Below are 21,764 nucleotides of genomic sequence, written 5' to 3'. Positions count from 1 at the left end.
CACCTATCAGTATTGGTTTGCTTTGCTGTAAGAATCTAAGCCTTTTCTTTGACCCCTTTTTATTCCTCTGTCAGTACACTTTAATTTGCTTTTCCTTGTATTGTCCCTGAATATACAGTGAGTGATTTTTGACCAATGAGAGAATTTATAATAAAGCTATCTGTAACCTGTCCCACATGTTAAAGCTCAACATTCAGAAAACAAAGATAATGGCATCCAGTCCCATCACTTCATGGCAAATAGATGCAGAAACAGAGGAAACAGCAGCAGACTTTATTTTGGGAGGGCTCCAAAATCACTGCAGATGGTGACTGCAGCCATGATAAAGACGCTTACTCCTTAAGAGAAAAGTTATGACCAACCTAGACAGCATATTAAAAAGCAGAGATGTCACTTTGCCAACAAAGGTCCATCTAGTCAAGGCTATGGTTTTTCCAGTAGTCATATATAGATGTGAGAGCTGGACTACAAAGAAAGCTGAGTGCTGAAGAACTGATGCTTTTGAACTGTGGTATTGGAGAAGACTCTTGAGAGTCCCTTGGACTGCAAGGCGATCCAACCAGTCCATCCTAAAGGAGATCAGTCCTGGGTGTTCATTGGAAGGACTGATGTTGAAGCTGAAACTCCAATACTTTGGCCACGTGATGCAAAGAACTGACTCACTGGAAAAAACCCTGATGCTGGGAAAGATTGAGGGCAGGAGAAGAAGGGGATGACAGAGGATGAGATGGTTGGATGGCATCACCGACTCAATGGACATGAGTTTGAGTAAATTCCGGGAGTTGGTGATGGACAGAGAGACCTGGCGTGCTGCAGTCCATGGGGTTGCAAAGAGTCGGACACGACTGAGTGACTGAACTGAACTGAACCTGTCCTACATCACTCGTATGTAATGTATTACCATTGTGATTATTTAAATATTGGATGGAAAAGACAGTATAAGCAACATTTCACTGGCTGAAAAGATGTCCAAAATTATTGACTGCGGTCTGACCCTCAGAGGTTGGTATTGTCTTTCCCCTCCTTCTTAGTGAACAATCTTGATTCTTCCCTGGCTGACGGACTCTTCTGGAGTCTGAAAAGAAGGGACCTGGAGAAGGAGCGCATCTTTGGAGTGGGCCACATACTTTAAGAGGTGTCTGCTTCAGCACTAAAGAATTAAAAGGCTTGAATCACCCAAAACCAAGGATTGGCAGAAAACACACACAGAATGAGGGCAGATTTCCCATTGCCAACAGTGAAGATAAAGTTGCACTGATAACAATGTCACAAGGCATTCCTGGCAACACTGGGTCCTCAGTCTTCATCTCATGAAGCAGAAAGATATAAGAACATACTTCGTAACTGTGCCTACTTGCATGACTCAAAACTCTCACGGGCTGTTCAAACCAGAGAACGGGACTCTGTGTCCCTACCCTCGGGGTGGTGATCTCAGCACCACCATCTCACTGGCAAACTTCCCATGCTCTTCTCTGTGGCTCACCAGCCCCATCCGCCTCTCCACATTGCTCTGTGTCTGTCCGGATCCAGTTACTCTCAGAAAATAACTGAGAACAAAGTGTAGATGGAGGGGAAGTGTTTACTGGTTTCAAAGATATTAACTGCTAAAACAAAAAAAATTCCCCTAACCTTTCAGTTAACGTAACGGTTTTCTCTTCCCTCACACAACAGTCTATACTGACTTGGAAGATGGTGATGAAGGGATGGGGTTGGATCTGCTGCACAGAGTCACTGGGGAATCCAAGCTGCCAGAGGCCCTGCCTTCGTACATAGGTGGCTTCTTGGGGAGGGAGTGGGAAATGGAAAGTTGTTGTTCAATAGGTATAAAGTTACGGTCATACCAGAGGAGTTCTAGAGCTCTGTACTATAACACAGTACCCCTCCTTAGCAATATGGTATTGTGCAATCGAAAGACCACATGGGCTTTTCTTTCCAACCACTGAAGCAACTCAGCACAAGGATGAGATACATTTCAGATTAGTTTTCATTATAGGTTATTACAAGGTATTGAATATAGTTCCTGGACTATATGGTAAGTCCGTGTTGTTTATGTGTAGTAGTGTGCAGCTGTTACTCCCATATTCCTCATTTATCCCTTTCCCCGCTGGTAACCATAAATTTATTTTCTGCATCTGTGAGTCTCTTGATTATAGATTAATTTGTATTATTTTTAGATTCCACATCTAAGTGAAACCATGTAACATTTGTCTTTTTCTGTCTGATTTGTCTTGCATTGGATTATTCTTTCAGAGAAGAATGTATGAAACAGACATTTGCAGCTCTAGTGAAGTGAAAATGAAAATTGCTCAGTCGTGTCTGACTCTTTGTGACACATGGACGTAGCCCACCAGGGTCCTCTGTCCATGGGATTCTCCAGGCAAGAATACTGGAGTGGCTAGCCATGCTCTTCTCCAGGGGACTTTCCCGACCCAAGGATTGAACTCGAGTTTCCTGCATTGCATGCGGAATCTATTGCAGCCTTATTACTCTTAATTGCAGCCATGAAATTAAAAGACGCTTACTCCTTGGAAGGAAAGTTATGACCAACCTAGATAGCATATTAAAAAGCAGAGACATTACTTTGCCAACAAAGGTCCGTCTAGTCAAGGCTATGGTTTTTCCAGTAGTCATATATGGATGTGAGAGTTGGACTATAAAGAAAGCTGAGCTCAGAAGAATTGATGCTTTTGAATTGTGGTGTTGGAGAAGACCCTTGAGAGTCCCTTGGACTGCAAGGAGATCCAACCAGTCCATCCTAAAGGAAATCAGTCCTGGGTGTTCATTGGAAGGACTGATGTTAAAGCTGAAACTCCAATACTTTGGCCACCTGATGCGAAGAGCTGACTCATTTGAAAAGACCCTGATGCTGGGAAAGATTGAGAGCAGGAGGAGAAGGAGATGGCAGAGGATGAGATGGTTGGATGGCATCACCAACTCGATGGACATGGGTTTGGGTGGACTCTGGGAGTTGGTGATGGACAGGGAGGCCTGGCGTGCTGCGGTTCATGGGGGTCACAAAGAGCCGGACACGACTGAGCGATTGAACTGAACTAAACTACTCTTAATGTCTTTTGACTCACTGGAATTGGCAATGATGTAAGATCTACAAACTCAAAACAGACTTTTAGTTACTGATGCTTATCAGACACCTGTATTTTAATTTTAATACCATGACTAAAATGAAGGAGAGTAAGGGGAATTCCCAGCACTCAGATGAAACTTCAGTGCTTCAAAAAACAAACTCTAATTCTTTGGGCTTTTTTTTTTTGGTAATAATTTTAAACCACTTTTATTTATGCTGTTGTTAAGTCCCTCTGCCTAAACCTACTGAATCAGAAGTCTTGTCTCAACAAGCCCTCCAGGTGATTCTGAAGAATACTAACATCAGAGAACCACTGCCTTAGAGACTAGCTAAGTGAGGATCCTTGGAATGCTGGTGTTCCACTTTTGATTGTCACAATGCCAGCTGATTCTGACTATTAAGTATTTTCTGATTAAATGGCTTTATATTCACTGTGCCAATACTAAAAATCATATCTTTGGGAACTATTCTTCCAGATTCAATCCAAATGTCAAAAGAACTCAGAACAGATGAAATCATTACATTCTTCTTCAAATAATGCATGCAAAATGCCAGCGTAAGAAATGTACAAAAGTTGCAAATCAGCTATATTCCAATATAAAATATTTTTTTAATAAATAAGGAAAAAAAGAGAAATGTACACAAGTGAAATGTCCTGGTTGTGATTAAAGGGTGATGGTGGTGGACCTAGAACCTTACTTGCTGACCTTCCCAAGCCCTAAATCTGTCACTCCTCTGGCCCTACAATGGCCGTGGAGTCACCTCTGTGGAGTTTCTGTAGGAAATTATTTTTTAAAATTTTTATTGGAGTACAGTTTACAATGTTCTGTTAGCCTCAGGTGTACAGCAAAGTGAGTCAGTTATAAATATATCAGTCTTTTATTATTATTATTTTCCCATATAAGCCACCACAGAGTACTGAGTAGAATCTCATGTGCTATACAGCAGGTTCTTATTAGTTATCTATTCTATTAATATATATTGCTTGCTTGTTCAGTCACTTCAGTCACATCCAGCTCTTTGAGACCCTATGGACTGTAGCCCACCAGGCTCCTCTGTCCATGGGATTTTCCAGGCAAAAAAAATGGAGTAGATTGCCATTCTCTTCTCCAGGGATCTTCCCTACCCAGGGATCTAACCCATGTCTCTTATGTCTCTTGCATTGGCAGGCTGCTTCTTTACCACTAATGCCATCTGGGAAACCCTTATTCATATACATAGTATTGTGTGTCTGTCAATCCTATTCTCTCAAATTATTGCCACCCTCCACCCCTTATTCCCTCGTAACCATAAGCTAATCATCCACATCTGTGACTCTACTCTTGTTTTGTAAATAAATTCATTTGTACCATTTTTTTAAAGATTCCATATAAAAGTGGTATCTTATGATGCTTGTCTTTCCTCTGACTTAACTTCACTCAGTATGTCCGTCTCTAGGTCTACCCATGTCGCTGTAAATGGCGTTCTTCTTTTTTTTATTATTATTATGGCTGAGCACAGGACACTTGGAAAATCATTTGCTCATAGACTAGTCATCTGGCCCTTCGTTACATACTGCCTTGGCCTTGTATCCAAGCGTTTCACGTTCAATCGTCTCCTAGAACCATTGACAGAACTCAGGGAAGCTCTTTATTACATTTGTCAGTTTCTTTTAAAGGCTACGACTCAGGAACAGACCGATAGAAGAGATTCAAAGGGCAAAGTGTGAGGATGAGGGAGGGGGTGTGGGGCCTTGCCCTCTTTCAGTTTGCTGCCCTCACTGAACCAAGACGCATCGCCCACGGGAAGTTCTCTGAACCCTGTGGTTTAGGGGTTTTCAGGCAGATTCCATTCTGTAGGATTAGATCAGTGAACTCAATGTCTGGATGTCCAGCCCCTCTCTTCTCTCTGGGGCTGAGAGTTCCAACTCTCCAATCACACAACCTGTTCCTCTGGCAACCAGCCCCCGTCCTGAAGCTACCAAGGGATCCACCAAGAGTCACTTCAATGGCATAAACTCAAGTATGGTTGAAAGGGGTTTGTGCTAAATAACAGAAGACACTCCTATCACTTCTACCCCTCAGGATATCCCAAGGGTTTTAGAAGATCTGTGTCAGGAACCATTGACAAAGACCTAATACATAGTTCTTGAAGGATCACACTTCTTATACTTCCCTTTTGCGTTATTTTATCATTGCCTTTTGTTGGTTTAATTTTTGCATGGACTCAATTTCTGAGTCCTTTAATGAATAAAGCAGAAGAAAAGATCGTGAAGCACTAAATGTAAAGGGCACACAGAGCAGACATACAATCAAAACCAATATAGCCAATAAGATAGCCGGGTAACTAAAGGCATGGGTTCCGTGTGCAGTGTATTTCCTGTATTTTTCATAGTTCTTGTATTCTTCCATGTCAACTAAATGGAAGAAGGAATACAACTGGCACATGGAAGACACAGCCCAGCAAGGTGGCAATGAGAGTCAGCAGCTATTCCATGGTTTTTTACTTAAAAAAAAATCATAGAGGACCTTTATTTTTCTCCAATGAACCTTATATTTAGGAAGATTTTATTCACTAGACCAACTTACTAAGTAATAAATTATTTCTCTGAATTTTCATCATGTAGATATAGGTCATATATTCTCAATGGGGGCAAAAAATGGTTTCCATGGAGTGGCTAAAAATATCTTCCTCTTCTTATATATAAAGCACAGATATATATAGACATAGATATACACAGTGCAGAAAAACATCTGTAATATATCTATGGTATTAAAGTGTCACAGGAGGGTTATTAGGAACAAAAATATATCTAAAGAGATTCCTCAGGGGATAATAATGGGAAAAAAGGTTATGATGGATGCATATAGGGCTTCCCAGGTGGCACTGATTGTAAAAGAATCCATCTGAGATTCAGGGAGACTTGGGGTTGATCCCTGGGTTGGGAAGATCCCCTGGGATCCCCTGGGAGAAGGGACTGGCAACCCACTCCAGTAGTCTTACCTGGGAAATTCCATGGGCAGAGGAGCCTGGGAGGCTACAGTCCATGGGGCCACAAAAAGTTGGACACGACTGAGCAGCTGAGCACAGGCACTCATATAAATGACTTTCAATCAGAAGATTTGACCTGTGAGACTTACCTGTATTATCACTGGAATTCAGTTGGAATTCCAGTCAAAAGTAAATACATCTCAGGACTTCCCTGGTGGTTCAATGGCTAAGACTCAGTGCTCCCAATGCTGCAATCTGGGCTCAGTTGTTGGCTGGGGAAGTAGGTCCCACATATTGCAGCTAAAGATCTCATAAGTCCCAATGGAGGGGGAAGATCCCATGTGCTGCAACCAAGACCTGGTGCAGCCAAATAAATAAATAATAAAGGAGAATAGCAGGCAAAAATGGGGGTAGGGGGTCACAAAATCACATCACTGAGTAAAACAGGAAGCCTGTGAAGGGTTTGAAGAGAGGAGTTCATGATGTGATTTTAACCTGCAGAGGTTGGCTGTCTTTTAGAGAACAGATCTTAGTTTGGTAAGCATGAAAGAGACCAAACCAACTGGAAGACTACTGCAGAGGTCCAGGCAAGACACAGTGGAGGCTGGACTAGGATATTCTGATTTGGGATATGTTTTTACAATATGTTTTTTTAAAAAAAATCCAAAACAGCTCAATATCCCCATAATAAAATTTTAAAATTAGGAACTGCAGTATTATCCCAAAGTTCTAGGTTTTACTTGGGGGGAATCTTTGGTAATTCTTCAGGTTGGCAAAAAATAAATCAGCAAATCTCACATCTTCTTTCACAGGAAAATTTTGTTTGTAGCTAGACTGAATTACTATTTGGACAAAGAGTGGCTCTTGTTAAAAGACAAGCTTTGTATATTTTGCACATGTATGTGTGCTCAGTCACTCAGTCATGTCCGACTCTAGTGATCCCATGGACTGGAGCCCACCAGGCTCCTCTGTCCATGGCATTTTCGAAGCAAGAATACTGGAGTGGGCTGCCATTTCTTTCTCCAAGGGATCTTCTCGACCCACGGATTGAACCCGGGTCTCCTGCATCTCCTGCATTGGCAGGTGGATTCTTCACCACTGTGCCACCTGAGAAGCTCATTTTGTTACATGGATGTTCCTTTATTTTGGAAGCTGTCAGTATTTCCTTAACTGCAAGTAATCTAAGTTGATGTAACATGTTATATCCTGTAGCTATTGAAGTGCATTTGTGTTTCCAGAGCTCAGAAAGTACACAATAAGTATTAATGAATCTTTCTAGGCAATTTTTAAACTTCTGGCATTGATCAACTGTTACACTTACTGTGGTGAAACTTTCTTCCAGATAAAATCCAAGTTTGGCTCTGAAGTCTGTTTTCCAATCCTATTAATCAATTTTGCAAGCTGCCTCAAATTCCTTTTGGTGAAAAACTGTCATAAATAAGTAAAAATAATCATTGGTTAGTCCAGAAGTGGGGAAGTACAAGCTAGTATTACACGCAAGGCATCAGGGTTGGGACATATTCTGCATATGGGAAAGACTGTTTCTTCTCTGTGGTTACATGGGTCATACACTTGTTTATCATCCTCTCCTCGTTGCTGCTGCTGCTAAGTCACTTCAGTCATGTCCGACTCTGTGCGACCCCATAGACGGCAGCCCACCAGGCTCCACCGTCCCTGGGATTCTCCAGACAAGAACACTGGAGTGGGTTGTTGTTGCCTTCTCCTCATCCTCTCCTCAGGCTAATACAAAAGGCTGTAAGGAGCATATAATCCAAGAGTCTACTATCAAAACAAGTCCATCTCATGAAATGTGAGCTTCCACTTCATTTCAGCAATGACTTGAGATCATTTGTGAGGGGTTATAAAGCATGTTTTCAGAATGCGCCTGTATTTCTTACAAAGAATAGAATTTATAGGGGAAAACTAATAAAACTTTTAAAATAGATACTTAAACTGGCTTATTCATTTCTGGAGTGACAGTAAATTATATTGCTAAGTCATATGTGGGTTTCCCAGGTGGCTCAGCAGTAAAGAATCCACCTGCCAATGCAGGAAACATGGGTTTGATTCCTGGGTCAGAAAAATCCCTTAGAGTAGGAAATGGCAACTCCTCCAGTATCCTTGCCTGGGAAATCCCATGGACAGAGGAGCCTGGCGGGCTACTTGGACACAACTGAACAACTGAGAAAAGTATTCACAATATTCCTATATTTGTAGACCCCAGAGAACTCAAGACACCCAAATTTTTGGTGTTTAGGAAGTCAGTTCTGATCTATACCAGCCAAGACCAGGAGCCCATTTACAATATTTGAAAACTTTAATGGAAGTTCTAACTAAGTTTGCAGCTCTAGAGATGAAATTTTACAGGAAAAGTAGTTTGAAAGTCAGCAAGGGCCTACAAATGTTAAGGGGTCTTCTCTTCAATTCTTGCTCTTAAGACTAACTTTTTGTAGTTGGAAAAGACTCTGATGCTCGGAGGGACTGGGGGCAGGAGAAGGGGACGACAGAGGATGAGATGGCTGGATGGCATCACCGACTCGATGGACGTGAGTTTCAGTGAACTCCGGGAGTTGGTGATGGACAGGGAGGCCTGGTGTGCTGCGGTTCATGGGGTCACAAAGAGTCGGACACAACTGAGTGACTGAATTGAACTGAACTGAACTGAGGTCCTTATATGAAAAAAGAATGTATTTTGTTAGAGAAAAACAAAAATTGAATTTATGGCTAATTTCTCTCAATCGTCTTTTCCTACAAGACCTTACTCCAAGGATATTCAGAGAAATAACATTCCAGTTCTAGAGACAGTTACCAGAGTCACACACACTACAGAGTCAACATATTTCATCTCTGGGTTGCATGTTTTAGCACTCTAAACTGCCTTCTTTCCAACACAGCTGGGCACTAAATTTCTTTCTCAGAAGGTGACTAAAGCAGTTTGGGGATCATGGTAATGTTGTATCACTGTTATTTCTGGATTTGCTGGCTGTCCTTCGGTTACATAAGAGAGTGCCTCATATTTTTGCAGAAATGTACACTCAAATGGGCATAGTTAATGTGGTGGCATGACTAGGATTTACTCAAATGGCTCTGGGGAAAAATAAAAACAACAGAAAGAGAATGATAAATCATATGTACAATGTTAATAACTGGGTTATGAAATGAGGAAGGTTTTTTGCATTATTCTTGCAACTTTTCTGTAAGCTTGAAACTATTTCAAAATAAAAAGTAAAAAACTTTCAAAGGGCACAGTTTGAAGAGCCTTCAACTGGCCAAAGTTTGCACTATGTGAAACTCAAAAAAAAAAAAAAAATGACTGTAATTTTAATCTGAAGAATGAATAAGAATCTATGAGTCCACAATGATATTTAACAAAGGCTGAAAGAAAACAAGAGGAAGGAAGGGAGAAAACAGGAAAGAGAAAAAGAAGTGGCAGTTACTATTATTCCAAAAGTTTAATTTGAATTTTTTTAGAGAAAAAAATTAAGCATTTACTCTGCCATCGGTACCAACAATCAATAAACAGTGTGTCCTAAGAAGGTTGATGTTTGACAGAAAACAACAAAATTCTGTAAAGCAGTTATCCTTCAATTAAAAAATAAATAAATTATAAAAGAAATATGAGAATTTTATGTGAGCCAAGCCAAGGAGTATAGCCTGGGTGACATGGATTCAAGAAACCCTTGAACTGTGTTCTGCTATGCTACAAAATTGGGCAGGGGGCGAGGGAGGGTGGGCTTATGTAGGCAAAATCCACAAGTTACACAAATTATTTGTACAGAATTAGGACTGGAGCTGGCAAGAAGTGAGAGTGCTTGTTAAGCAAGGATTGGTTGGGATCCAAAATGGTTTCACAGTTATAAAGGGAGACCTTGAGATCCTAAGTGTGTAGCTGCCAGCAGATACTCTTTCGAAAATGTCTGGTGGGGTCCTTGAGTTTGACACAGTTCACAAAATTCAAGTTCTCAGTGATACAGGAACATGTCTGAACAATGGCCATCTGGCTCCATTCTGGATGACTGAACCACAGTTACTCCATTTTGATTTTTAAATGATCTTAAATAGGTTGTCATGGTCCTTTTTTTTTTTTTTTTTTGATGTGGACCATTTTAAAAGTCATTATTGAATTTGTTACAATACTGTCTCTGTTTTTTGTTTTTCTGGCCCTAAGGCAGGTGGAATCTTAGCTCTCTGACCAGGGATTGAACTCACACACCCTTTATTGGAAAGCAAGTCTTAACCACTGGTTACCATCAGGGAAGTCCCTCATCATGATCTTTTTGAGAAGAATTATCATCATCACCAGTTGCTGAGTAAAAGGAATATTTTTTTAGGAAGAATGTCCACTCACATGTTCAAGAAATGATAGACTAAAAATCACCATTTAACAGCCACTATATGCGTACCTATGGCTGAGTCATGTTGATGCTTGACGAAAAACAACAAAAGAGGGTAGAGGGGGGAGGAGGGAGGAGGGTTCAGGATGGGGAACACGGGTATACCTGTGGCGGATTCATTTCGATATTTGGCAAAACTAATACAATACTGTAAAGTTTAAAAATAAAATAAAATTTAAAAAAAATCCTTCAATTAAAAAATAAATAAATTTTAAAAAACAGCCACCAAAGAAATAATCAGTTATACAAAGATCATTAGTGCATGCTGGGGGAAAAGTGTGTGTGTGTGTGTGTGTGTAAATACACAAGTAAAAAGACAAAGACAGTAAAATAATGATATGTTATTGAATCTATGATATGGGTGTACAGACATTCTCTGTATTATTCCTTCATCTTCTTTGTATGTTTGAAAAGTTACAAACGTACAAAATCCTTTTCAATATCAATGCCACTCTATATTTGACTAGAGTATAGAAATCAGGAAAGAATCCATCCTATCAGTTGTTAAAAGACTGTGGAATATTTATTGCTTTGGTTACCCCCTCAACCACAAAATATATTATTGGAGGGGATTTTCTGCTGGCCGCTGAATTTAACTAAAGACCTTAATCTCTGAGAGCTGCAAGATGAGCTGCTTGGCAGGTGCACAGAAGTGTTCGAGCAAACCTGGCATGGGGGATTTGTCCTTAAGTCCCCCATTGATGAATACTCCTGGCACCAACCACAGAATCAGGCTGATTGATATTCTGAACCTAGAAATTAAATCTCCAGCTGCACTTGAGACTTACCGTCTGAGAGCCGGTATTGTTCACATACTAGGATGACTGAATTCTTTCTTATTCTCTACTCTTATTAATAGACACCTATCTCAAGAAAAGTCTGAGGAAACAGTGAATATTAAATTATGTCTTGTATTCATCAATACTCATTCTGGTGTTCTCTTCACTTGAGAACTGTCTCCATGGTGGTACAGGGCAAAGAGAAGGCTCAGGATTTCCCTGGTGGTCCAGAGGCTAGACTCCACGTTTCCAAAGCAGACGGCCTGGGTTCAAACCCTGGCCAGGGAACGAGATCCCATGTCTTTCAACTAAGACCCGGTGCAGAGAAATAAATAAATATAAAAACAACGTGGAGAAAGCTCATCAATTCTAGCAAAACTTTAGTGCCATCCTCAAATCAACAAATCCACTCATAGCTCATCTCCAAAGACGATGTCCAGTTTCTAAAGCCATTCAGTAGAAAGCTCTTACAGTAAATACAATTTTCTGCACAAACATAGCAGAGTGATTTATTTTTCTTTTGATGGATATTAACTAGATTTATTGTGGTGATAGTTTCACAATATATACAAATATTGAATCCTTATGTTGTACACTTGAAATTAATGTAATGTTATATGCCAATTATACCTTAATAGGAAACTAAAAGTCAGTCTGAACAACGTCTTCCCATACTGTGTGTTCACACTTCTGATTCTTCGACACCTGCAACAGATTCTGAAGGCTCAGCAAAAGTTGTTCCAGTACTTAGCCTTCAAAAATGGCCAGTGATTTCTAATGTTTCTATTCTTGTTGCAAAATATATTTAAAATTATTTTAATATTTAAATCTCTAAATCACACCACATCTAAATATGACATGTCTTTGTGGATAAAAACAGATCTGACCTACAACTGTGCTGTTTATGTGGCCACATGGCCTACTGCTCCCTGGGGACCAGAGGTTCACTTCATTGACAGTATTTAGCAAACTGAAACGAATTGCTATCATATGCTAGAACTGGGCCATCTATCATAGGCCTGCCACAAAGTCTAAGATGGAATAAGCCAGGTCTACAATCATGTGCAGCAAAACTCCCAAACGATACAGGAGAACAGTGGAAAAACAGAATCCCATTAAACTGTAACTTCCAGGGAAAGTCTGTTGGGGGTAAGCAGCATAAACAACTCTGCAAAAAACTTTCAAGGAATCTTGCTTTATATACATCAATTGTTAAAAGGATGGGTTTGGATGAGCTCTCATTTTAGCATCTAGTAACTCTATAACTACCTCAAGGGAGTAATGGTGTTCAAACTGGGGTGCACACTCTTCTGGATATGTGCAAGAAGATTCACTGGAGAAGTTCTATTTACTTTTCATCTAAACACAAGTAAGCTTTGCTGCTGCTGCTGCTAAGTCGCTTCAGTCGTGTCTGACTCTGTGCGACCCCAGAGACCGCAGCCCACCAAGCTCCCCCGTCCCTGGGATTCTCCAGGCAAGAACACTGGAGTGGGTTGCCATTTCCTTCTCCAATGCATGAAAGTGAAAAGGGAAAGTGAAGTCGCTCAGTCGTGTCCGACTCTTAGCGACCCCATGGACTGTAGCCTACCAGGCTCCTCCGTCCATGGGATTTTCCAGGCAAGAGTACTGGAGTGGGGTGCCATTGCCTTCTCAAAGTAAGCTTTACTAGTACTTAATATACAGGTTGACACTGGAAGCATCTCTCCAGCTACACGTTAAGCTGCTACTGGCTTATGACCTATGGACACCAAGGAGAAGCTGATGGGACACCGCACATGTGCTGACAAGCACCTTCAGCGTCCAGTCTATTCGCACAGAAAGCTGTTTTGCATGACCCAGGGAAGCTGGGAAAAGAGTTAATACAAAAACAAGTGCAAACAGCAAGGCCCTACTGTGTGCCACAGGGAACTATTCAGTAGCCTGCGATACACTATGTGAAAGTGAAGGTCGCTCAGTCAAGTCTGACGCTTGGCGGCCCCATGGACCACACAGTCCACGGAATTCTCCAGGCCAGAATACTGGAGTGGGTAGCCTCTCCCTTCTCCAATATAGTGGAACAGAATATGAAAAATAATATATGTGTATAACAGAGTCACTTTGCTGGACAGCAGAAATTAACAGCATTGTAAATCAACTATGCTTCATGAAAATTTTTTAAAATACTAAAATAAAGGTAAAAATATGCCTTAAGCTGAGACCCAACTGAGCAGTGGACCCACAAATAGATGTCATTTTCAAGGCATTCAAATCTAAAGAACTTACAGGTAGTAGAACTACTTCTCAGTGGGCTGAATAACATTTATTATCTTGCTAATCTTCAAACAAAGCTGTAAGTTTAAATAGTTGTGAATTGTACATGGTTGACTAAATGTGGGTAAATTTCTATATTGAAGGTACAGGGCATGATAACTAATTATAAGCAGGGAGTGAGCCAGTTCCATCAAATTAGCTGATGTGTGAAACGAGGGAGCCCTGAAATTGCGGTTCTCACAGGAAGAGGCTGCAGGAAAGCCAATGCCTTGAGAAGCACATGAGGCCGGACCAGCTGACTTGGTGACCCTCCATCACACTTCAGGTGCTCTGAGCAGCTTTTGGATTTGATTTTGCTTGAGACACTGAAATCAGTGCAGTTTACCCTCTCGTCTAGGAATACATGGGGCAAGAAACATTTCCCATTCCAACCAGAGGTTTTCAAAAGTTTACATACTATAAGACCAACTGTAATAGTAAAACAATGAAAAATTACCTGATATTGCTCTACGAATGTCACTGTGGTCAGTTTGCATGCATTATCTATATCATTACACAATGTTTCTGAAGAAGTTTTATGACTCTGACCACACCTCATCTTAAAGCAACCATGACTTAATGTCTTAATTCATATAAGCCAAAGACATATGCAGACTTTCTTTTCCCTGATAACCATTAAAAAGCACAAGTTTTCTTTACGCAGATATTTCAGGCTTCTTTTAGTTCAGTTCAGTTCAGTTCCATCGCTGAGTTGTGTCTGACTCTTTGCGACCCCATGGACTGCAGCATACCAGGCTTCCCTGTCCATCACCAACTCCCGAAGCTTACTCAAACTCATGTCCACTGAGTTGGTGATGCCATCCAACCATCTCATCCTCTGTTGTCCCCTTCTCCTCCTGCCTTCAATCCTTCTCAGCATCAGGGTCTTTTCAAATGAGTCAGTTCTTTGCATCAGGTGGCCAAAGTATTAGAGTTTCAGCTTCAGCATCAGTCCTTCCAATGAATATTCAGGACTGATTTCCTTTAGGATGGACTGGTTGGATCTCCTTGCAGTCCAAGAGACTCTCAAGAGTTCTCCAACACCACAGTTCAAAAGCATCAATTCTTCAGTACTCAGCTTTCTTTATAGTCCAGCTCTCACATCCATACATGACTACTGGAAAAACCATAGCCTTGATTAGATGGATCTTTGTTGGCAAAGTGATGTCTCTGCTTTTTAATATGTTGTCTAGGTTGGTCATAATTTCCTTCCAAGGAGTAAGCGTCTTTTAATTTCATGGTTGCAGTCACCATCTGCAGTGATTTTGGAGCCCCCCAAAATAAAGTCTGCCACTGTTTCCCCATCTATTAGCCATGAAGTGATGGGACCAGATGCTATGATCTTAGTTTTCTGAATGTTGAGTATTTAAGCAGACTTTTTCACTCTCCTCTTTCACTTTCATTAAGAGGCTCTTTCGTTCTTCTTTGCTTTCTGCCATAAGGGTGGTGTCATCTGCATATCTGAGGTTATTGATATTTCTCCCAGCAATCTTGATTCCAGCTTGTGTGTTTTAATTATTCCAGCCTAATTATTCCAGTAGACCACTAAATCTTCCAGTTCCTTCAATGTGAAGCTTCTTAAAATGCCATGTAGGAGGGACTTCCCTGGTGGTCCAGTGGTTAGGATTCTGTGCTTCTACAGCAGGGGGCTTGGGTTCAATCCCTGGTCAGGGAACTAAGATTCCATATGTCATGTGGCATGGTCAAAAAATTAAACAAAACAAACCATATTATCTCTGTGCTTCTGATTAAAGCCCAGTCCAGGGACTGCTGAGCTCTGTGGTAACTCTCAGTACCCCAGGGCCCTCCTGGGATTGCTCAGAAGTGCATCTCGAAACAAGTTGATGCCATCTAAAGCTACCTCCTGGCTCAAGGGGACCCTCCAAGAAGATGGAACATGTGTTATCTCATTCCAAATTTTCTTTTCTGGAAAGAGGAGAGAGAAGTGTAACAACCATTCATGAGAACTTAATATGGGCCCTGTGGTTCGCTAAGTGCTAATATATTTGTTCCCTGGAGATGGAAATGGGAACCCACTCCAGTGTTCTTGCCTGGAAAATCCCATGGACAGAGGAGCCTGGAGGGCTACAGTCCATGGGTTTGCAAAGAGTCAGACACTACTTTGTGACTAAACAACAGTAATATATTTGTTATTTTACACGTTGACAGGCTCCAGAGTCACAGGACCTTATTCACACCTTATTACTCCATTTATGAGTTATTTGGGCCTTGGTTTCCTCATCAGGAAAGAAAGGATAATAATAACACCTACTTCATAGGATTGCTCTGAGGATGAAATGAATATTTTTTTTGGATAAAGTGCGGAGAACATGACGGTTACATAGTAAGCTGTCTAAGAAAACCAGTCCTGTGTTGTCTACTACAACACACTCCATTTCTGTATTTTTAGTTGGAAGGACTGACTGCTGAAAACCAACTCATAGAAAGGTGCTCTTCAACTGAATTTGGACTTTATTCCTTTGACTTCTCCTCTGCCTGGAACAATAGTGTAACTAACCTATTACTGGCTTGAAATATGTTATTTCTTTATTGGTTTATGAAATATTGGCTTGCAAAATATTATTATAAATGATAATTCATGTAGTGAACCTGTGTTAAATAAATTACTGGTGAAGACAGTCTCTGAGAGTAGTTTGCCTCCAAATAAAACATCTGTGCTTCTGACCGACCATCCATAAATCAAATGTCCCCATGATCCCTTCCTTGGGTTTGACCAATTTGCCAGAGTGGCTCACAGGACTCAGGAAAACAGTTTACTTACTAAATTACTAGTTTATTATAAAAAGATATAACTCAGGAACAGCCAGATGGAATAGCTGCAGATGGCCAGGTACATGGAAGGGGCTGAGGCTCCCACATCCTCTCTGGGTGTGTCAACCTCCTAACACTTCCACTTGCTCACCAGCCTGGGAGCTGTCTGATCCCCATCCTTTGGGGGTTTCACGGAGTCTTCCTGAAGTAAGATGGCCAATGAAATCTTTGGCCATCTATGATGGGGCTTCACAGGTGGCTCAGACGGTAAGGAATCTGCCTACAATGCAGAAGACCCAGGTTTGATCCCTGGGTCAGGAAGATCTCCTGGAGAAAAGAATGGCTACCCACTCCAGTATTCTTGCCTGGAAAATTCCATGGACAGAGGAGCCTGGCAGGTTACAGTCCATGAGGCTACAAAGAGTCAGACATGACTGAGCGACTAGCACACACACACACACACACACACACACACACACATACACGAAAGATTCACCCCCCAGCACCTCTCCCCTCCCTGGAGGTCAGGGAGTGGGGCTGAAAGTTCCTACCTTTTCAGTAGCCAGTTGGTTCCTCTAGTGAATAGCATCCCTAGGGGCTTTCCAAAAGTCACTTCACTAACATAAACTCTGGGTGGTGAACAAAAAATGAATAACAAAAAACACCTTTCTCACTCTTATGACTCAGGAAATTCCAATGGTTTTAGGAACTGTGCCAGGGATAGAGTCAGAAGACTAACTACGTATTTCTTATTATTAAACACAGTATCACAAAAAAGCACTCAACACAAGTTGGTTGGTTTAATCTAAATTCTGATAACAACCCTACAGGGTAGATAATAATAATTCTCCTTTCGCATGGAGAAAGTAAGCTCAAAGTGATTAAGCAAATTTTCTTGGTCCTGCAACAAGTAAGTGATGATGCTGGTATATTTGTACCTGAGCTAGTTGGCCTGACTTGACATTTTAAGCTCTTTTCTGTCCACCACACAGCTTCAAAGAGAAAAGTCTATATGGCAGAAATGAGAACCAAGCAGAGACTTATGAAACAGAGCATCACGCTGTGGGGCCCTTCCAGGGAACAAAAGCTTTCTTGTGCCCCCTGTTTCTGGTGTGTAGGAAAAACCCTTTGGCCTTCTAGACTTTCCCTGAGTTCCAGAGGGCAGATCTGAGCCGTTACTAATTAGGGAAGGTGGCGGGTGCAGAAACAAAGGACAAGCAGTCAGGAAACCACAGCGCAGCACGAAGACAGAGTCCTAGTTCCTTCTCGAGGGATGTATACAACCATCTGATGCATATCTTCGAGTTGTTCTACAGGAACCAAGGCCCCCACCCAGGTGGAGGATGACAACTTCAGGCTGAGCAGGAGAATTCCTGAAACATTGCCCTGTTACCTCACCAGCAACCAATCAGGAGAAAGTCATACCCGCTTCAGCCCAAATGCTGCCTTTAAAAACTCTTCCCTGAAAATCATCCAGGAGTCTGCCTGGGTCTTTAGAGCACAAGCTCCCCATTCTCCTTGCTGGGCTCTGCAATAAACCTTCTTCTGCCCCAAGCGCTGATGTTTTGGTCCGTTTAGTGTCCCTGTGCATTGGGCACATGGCCTTCGGTGTGACGACACTTACGGTACAGGGGAGGCTATCCAAGCCATGTCTGTCCTTCATTCCTATTTTGGTCAAAATATCTGGAGATCAGACTTGCACTAAATTCTTTCCAGAATATAATGATTATGGTAATGAACTGTGAACTCTAAATTCTGAGGAGCTATTTTATGAGTTGTGGGAAAATCTAATTATTTCTTCAGTGATATGGAATAAGCTATGTATGGAATGTGGCTTTTAACCATAAAACTGTAATTCTTGTTACTGTTTATACAAGAACCAATTTAAATACCTACCCAAGTTCTGAACTACTTACTGCCTGTACCTCAGCTTTCCCCCTCTTCCCTCTTCCGTTTACTTCTACATAGGTTTGTGCGACAGACACTAGAAAAACTAAGCTTTTTTTTTTCCTTAGGAACTGAGATGCTTTACTTGTATAAGTAAAGAATCCCTTGACATTGAGAGAGCTAGCAAGGACCAACGACACAGCATGCTTTTCTTTTTTCCATGCTGTAGGGAAGTGGGATAGTTCAGGCACCACATCTAATCTCTTACATAAGACTTATGCAAGAGATGTGAGCCAGTTTTTTCCTGAAACAGTGCCAGAGCTAATTCAGATATTGAAGGGCCTCAGCTTCCTAATATTCCTGGTAAGCATGGCATAAACTTACTTTACTTAGTTCACTTAGGTTATTTTTAAACCACATGGGTAAACACACACATACACACATTTAAAAACATCCTTGCCAACACAGTGCAAGCTCATACTGTATTTCTTCAAGTGTGCTTAGCCTGGGTGGGGAAGGGGAATAGAGAAAGGTTTGGGATAGTTCCTGGTACTTTTTCAATCTTTCGTAGAAAAGTACACAATAACTGAAGACATTTTGGAAACAAACTATTGATACTCATCTGGACTTTGGTAGGACAGAACTCCAGTGGGGAAGGCAAACAGTCCTGTTAAGTGGCTCAGCAACTGGAGTTCTCTTATTTCAAGTGCGGGGTTTCCCAGGAGGTGCAGTAGTAAAGAGTTAGCTTGCCAATGTGGGAGACTTAGGAGACGGGGCTTTGATCCCTGGGTCAGGAAGTTCTCCTGGAGTAGGAAATGGCAACGCACTCCAGTATTCTTGACTGGAAAAATGCCATGGACAGAGAAGCCTGGTGGGTCGCAAAGAGCTGGACATGACTGAGCGTGCACACACACAGTTTAAGAGTGGGGAGAGTTAGGCAGCTAAAAGTGGAGTGAGTCTGCCAAAGACAAAGGGGAAATCAGAAGCAGAGATAGATCAGAGATCCTGTTTGGTTGACCAGAGCCTCTGGGAGAGTTGCGTCACAACCCCGTCTTTCCTCTAACACACGACTTGTGTTGGCTGGCTGAGCATAAACAAGTCCTGTTAAGATACGTTTAGGTGGGGCACCCTTTTTCTCACATTGCAAGTAGAGCACACAATCTCAAACCCAAGTATCAGCTGACAGTCGAGCCAAGCAAAATAGCTATTGTAAAATATTAGTAAACAAAAATCTCAATTAAATGGAATCTGGAGACCAGAATGGGGAGCTCTCAGGCCCTGTGATGGCAGCAGAGACCAGGGTTCTTTCCTGGCAAGGACTCAGCCAATGACGAGCCATGGACTCTCTGTTTACTGGCGTTTCCCCCAATTTCCTTTCCTCCTTTATATAAATATTCTTTCCTTGTTGAGTGAGGACTTGCCTGTGGCTCAACAGGTGATTACAGACCCTGAGTTATAATTCTCTACTGATCCCAAATAAACCCATCATTTATTTTCCAATTATATATTTTTTATTTATTGTTAATTGAAGGATAACTGCTTTACAAAATTGTGCTAGTTTCTGCCCTACATCAACAAGAATCAGCCATAGGTATACTTATGTCCCCTCCCTCTGAACCTCACTCCCACTTCCACCACATCCCACCCCTCCAGGTTGTCACAGAGCACTGGTTTGAGTTCCCTGAGTTATATAGCAAACTCCCACTATTCATTTTACATATGGTAGTGTATATGCTCCCATGTTACTTTCTCCATTCCTCCCACCCTCTCCTCCCCTCCTCCATGTCCACAAATCTGTTTTCTATGTCTGCATCTCCACTGCTGCCCTGCAAATAGGTTCATCAGTAGCATCTTTCTAGATTCCATATGTATGTGTTAATATATGACATTGTTTTTCTCTTTCTGACTTACTTCACTCTGTATAATAAACTCTAGGTTCATTCAACTCATTAGAACTGACTCAAATGCATTCCCTTTTATGGCTGAGTAATATTCCATTGTGTATATGTACCACAGCTTCTTTATCCACTCATCTGTCGATGGACATCTAGGTTGCTTCCATGATCTGGCTATTGTAAATAGTGCTGCAATGAACATTGGGTACCTGGCCTTTTTCAATTATGGTTTCCTCAGGGCATATGCCCAGGAGTGAGACTGTTGGGTCATATGGTAGTTGTATTCCTAGTTTGTTAAGGAATCTCCATGTTGTCCTAAATAGTAGCTGTATCAATTTACATTTCCACCAACAGTGCAAGAGGGTACCCTTTCCTCCTCACCCTCTCCAGAACTGATCATTTGTAGATTTTTATGGCCATTCTTAAATGGCAACCCACACCAGTATTCTTGCCTGGGAAATCCTATGGACAGAGGAGCCTGGCAGGCTACAGTCCATGGGGTTGCAAAGAGTTAGACACGACTGAAGCAACTTAGCATGCATACAAGCATTCTGACCATGGGGTCGCAAAGAGTAGGACATAACTGATCAATGGAACAACAACAAAAACAATTCTTATGGGTGTGAGGTGATATCTCATTGCAGTTTTGATGTGCATGTCTCTAAGAACAAGCGATGTTGAGCATCTTTTCATGTGTTTACTAGCCATGTGTATGTCTTCTATGGAGAAATGTCTGTTTAGGTCTTCTGCCCACTTTTTGATTGAGTTGTTTGTTTGTATGGTATTGAGTTGTATGGACTGCTTGTATATTTTGGAAATAAATCCTTTTTCAATTGTTTAATTTGCTATTATTTTCTCCCATTCTAAGGGTTGTCTATTCACTTTGTTTATAGCTTCCTAAACCCATCACCAACTCGATGGACATGAATTTGAGCAAGCTCCAGGAGTTGGTGATGGACAGGGAAGCCTGGCGAGCTGCAGTCCATGGGGCTGCAAAAACTTGGACATGACTGAGCAACTGAACTGAAACCCATGTTTACTGAAGAAATATCTAGCAGTCTGTTCGATTCAGGTCAATGCTATCTATGAATAGAAATGATGAATAAGATATCTATTCATCTATTTATGAACAGGAAATGAATTTTAACCAAGATTTTTTTTAAATCAAGAAATTAATTGAAAAAGATGAGTTCACACTATACATCATGAACTATATACATTTAATTAGAGCTTAATAACTTAACTGAGCAAATTTTAATACATGGTGAGAATTCTAATACCGCTTCATATCCTTTCTTCCTGACAAGTGTTGAGTTGCTGACTTCTTTCAATGTGACTGGGAGCATTGTTTCTGTTCTGGTTTGGTCAGCATTCTCTCTCACATTGAGCCTCCAGGTTCTACTGATCTGTTTATATATCTTCTGTTGAGTCTAGACCCAGGGAGTTTTGTTCCGAGTTTGTTACTCTTATGCATTAAAGCAGAAAATAGTTTCTTGTATTATGACTGTTCAAAGTACTAGTTTTAGGTATGGTCTCCCCCAGCTATATTTAAAGGGCTGCAATTCTCCAAGGATCCCTGTGAAATACTTGCCACATAATGGAAACGTCTTCTCCCTTTATCATGTGACCTCGCATCCTCTCCCTCCGGAAACACCTTCTGTATTCTGCCTTATTAGGGCAATGAAAACATTGAAAA

The sequence above is a fragment of the Bos grunniens genome, chromosome 27 (assembly GCF_055505025.1).
Source record: "Bos grunniens cultivar Pamir isolate PY7600 chromosome 27, Bosgru_T2T1.0, whole genome shotgun sequence".
Classification (NCBI taxonomy): Eukaryota; Metazoa; Chordata; class Mammalia; order Artiodactyla; family Bovidae; genus Bos; species Bos grunniens.
Note: the sequence above shows the minus strand (reverse complement) of the source record.